At 38.8% G+C, this 3,632-nt stretch overlaps 1 non-coding gene across 1 annotated transcript; it reads right to left on the bottom strand.

Moving 5' to 3' along the window:
- Window positions 1–2,811: 2,811 nt before the first annotated feature.
- LOC129496524 (U6 spliceosomal RNA) lies at window positions 2,812–2,918 on the bottom strand. The gene has a single exon (XR_008661799.1). It is a non-coding gene; the product is annotated as a U6 spliceosomal RNA (small nuclear RNA).
- Window positions 2,919–3,632: the final 714 nt, after the last annotated feature.

Here is a 3,632-nt window from a genome sequence, read left to right as displayed (position 1 = left end):
TTGTCCACAGAAGCTCTGGCTTCTAGGAGAGACACACAGTTTCTTTTTGAAATCATCTTTTATGTAGTAAAACACAGGGATGCAGCACTGAATCACTGAAAAGCTAGCCCCAGGCTAACAGGGGGCAAACAGAACCAAGTTGTTCTGCACACATAAAGTGAGAATGTTAGTTTTTGCAGAATTAGCTATATGAAGGAAGGAAGGGTCTGGGAGGGAGAGGGGAGCCCAGAAAGATGAGGCAATGGGCTTAGGGGGTAGTGGAGGGATGATGCTGTAACCATGACTGAGAGATTTGTTTCAAAACAAGTGTCTAATATCCACTTTTGGGCATAGTCTGAAGATTAGCCCACGAACCTCCCCAAACCCTCAAACTTCACTCCAGACAAGCCCCCAAAGTCTGTCACCTGCAGCCCAATGGTGAAGACATCCAAGCAGTGCCCAGTGTGAGGTGGAGTGATAGGTATGGAATAAGAATGAGAAATGTGAGAGAGCATCCATAAACCAAACTAGATCAGTAGATGCTGCAGCTCTGGAGTAAGGGGGGATGATGATGAGAAGTGTGAGACCCCACTGAAGTCTCTGGAGACACAGTGAAAGGTGACATAGAGATGGCAGGAGTCAGGCTAAATTAAATCAGGTCTAAAGGATAGAGTTCCCCCACTGATGTATAGAGTACAGCAAATGCAGGGTATTTCATGATGAACCAGACATAATTATCAAATTATGAGCAGAGTCTATTATTTTTCTACAGGATGGGCTAAATTTGTGTGTGCCTTCCAAGATGAAGGTTTACTGTGATTGTCCATGACCCCCAAGGGTTAGAGGATCAGTAGAAATGAGACATTAAGATATTAACCCAATACAATCCAACTGAGCAGGCAGTGAAGTGAACATGGCTTCTTGGTGTCCTTGGTTGGTAGGTGATGAGGCCACTGTCAAGGGAGAGGAATCATCAGGTCAGAGTTCCTGAGATTCCAGCTTTTTTGGCCCTCCAAGCCCAGAGGCCTACATCATCAGCACCTCAACCAATGAATCTTCTGTGTAAGTACTGTGTCATCTTGACCGGTTTCCAAAAGCTGAGTTTGTGCAAAGAGCTCTTCCATATTGAAATGTTCAGTTTAATAGCTTTAAGTTTCAACTCTGAATGGTAATTGTAGTAAAGTATTTGTGAGAGCATTTTCTTGGAATATACGTCACTAAATCTTGTAAATGGTATTTTCCATAGTAGGTTCACCTGCCAATACTAGGAGGATCCACTCACTGACAGTGATTTCACAGGACCAATTCACATGAACTTCTCTGGTGTAAAGAGCTGGGGAAGAATCTTTTAAAATTAGCATTCCTCTAAAGGTATTTATCCTTTGTAAAAAAAAAAGCTGTGTGAGCAAAATACAACAACACTAACAAAGCAACTTTAAAATCAGGGCAAGGTTGTGATAGTGGCATGGTTTTCTGGGATCTTCAAACACAAGCAGAGTAACTAAGATAGAAGAAGAGAAATAGTATACAAAATGAAAACATAAAAAAAAAATCACAGAAGAAAAAGATCTAATGGATTCAAGGAATAGCAATGGATACAGAGGAGAGGTAAAGATGATCCAATATATGCATAATAGCACCCTCAACAAGAAGAAAGTAAAAGTAAGGCAGTAGAGAGGAACAAATAAAAACAACTATTAAAGAAAAACTTTCCTGAAAACATATACACACACTAACTTGAACCTGTCTGTTTAAAGGGAACATGCTGTGTCTGGACCAGAATAGTCAACTGCAAGACACAGTCTGTTGAAGTTATTAGACTTCACAGAATAGAAATCCTTTTGGCATAAGGTAAAACCACCAAGTAACTTGCAAGGTAATACATCTTCACAGAACACTCTAAGGTTAAAACACAATGGAAAAGATGAAATAACATAATACAGATACCCAAGAAAGAAAATGTGAGCCATTTTTTTTTTATTAATTTAGCCAAAGTGACCATCAAGTATAAAGGCTACAAACCATGGTGAAGTTGAGGTAATCAGGGAATAATGCTCTGGTGGGCCCTTCCTGAGTAATGTACTAACCAATATGCTTCAGACAATCGAGAAAATCTGAGAGAAGCTTTTCCTAAGAACAACTGATGAGCACTGAACATATTTAATGGTAGAATGAAGAGCAGTGGGCACAGTGTGAAAAATACTATGTATTTGTCACATCCTCTGATAACCAAGATGTAATTGAGCTATTGAAAATGGGCAGAGAAGTAAAATATTATATAGAAAGTAAGTTTGCTGGTTGCCTTAAAGGTTTCATTTAGCACTGAATAGATAGCACATTAAATACTTCGGGGAGAAGGAAGAGGGGGAAAGAAGAGGTTACTAATTTCAATATTGTTCATAGTTATTGATTTTTTAAAAAATTTTTATTTTTTTACGACAGTCACACACAGAGAGAGAGGCAGAGACACAGGCAGAAGGAGAAGCAGGCTCCATGCACCGGGAGCCCGACGTGGGATTCGATCCCGGGTCTCCAGGATCGCGCCCTGGGCCAAAGGCAGGCGCCAAACCGCTGTGCCACCCAGGGATCCCCCATAGTAAGTGGTTTAAAAAAGGTCTGCACCATCCTACATGGTAGCCACCAGCCATGTATGGCTATTTAAACTTAAGTTAATTGACTTAATTTTGAATTCAGTTTCTCAATTAGATTAGCCACCATTCACATTTCATTTCATATGCATACAGTAGCTTCCACACTGGAGAACACAAATAAAGAACATTTTCATCATTATGGGAAGTTCTTTGGACAGTGTTACAACCAATAGTATTTTTTAAAACTCTAGAATGCTTCAGGAATTTTCAGGTTATCCTTGTGCAGGGGCCATTCTAATCTTCCCTATAATGTTCCAATTTTAGTATATGTGCTGCTGAAGTGAGCACAACCAATAGAATTTTTAAAAGGAGTAAGGACACCACCCTGAGATATTAGTATAAACATAACCATGGAAACAAAACATCCAATCTATGGTATTTGATTACAGCAGCCTGAGCAGATTAGAGATAGGAATTTTCTACACATTGGCCTACAGATTCAACACAATCTCTTCTCAAATCTCCCTGACTTCATTGTAGAAACTGATAAGCTGATTTTGAAATTCATATGGAAATTCAAGGGACCCAGAATAATGAAAATAATCTTGAAAAAGAACAAGATTGGAACACTCACACTTCTCAATTTCAAAACTTACCACAAAGATATAGTAATCAGGACAGTGTAGTATTGACATAAGGATGGATGTGTATATATCAACAGAAGAGAACTGAGATTCCAAACATTAACCCTTACTTTTACAGTCAATCAATTTTTGAGAAAAGTGCCAAGACAATTCAATGCGGGGTGGGGTGGGGGGGATAGTCCTTTCAACAAATGACACTGAGGCAACTTACTATATCCATGGATCTCTACCTCATACCATACATAAAAGTCAACTCAAAACAGACTACAGACTTTAATGTAAGAATTTAAACCATAAAACTCTTAGAAGAAAATGTAGATCAAACCTTCATGACTTGGGTCAGGCAAAGCTTTCTTAGATATACTATTAAAGACACAAGTGATAAAAGAAAAAGTAAATTAGAATTTATCAAAATTAA

This window comes from Nyctereutes procyonoides, unplaced genomic scaffold, assembly GCF_905146905.1.
Source record: "Nyctereutes procyonoides isolate TBG_1078 unplaced genomic scaffold, NYPRO_anot_genome, whole genome shotgun sequence".
NCBI classification, from domain to species: Eukaryota; Metazoa; Chordata; class Mammalia; order Carnivora; family Canidae; genus Nyctereutes; species Nyctereutes procyonoides.
This window is presented reverse-complemented; position numbering and strand designations above follow the sequence as displayed.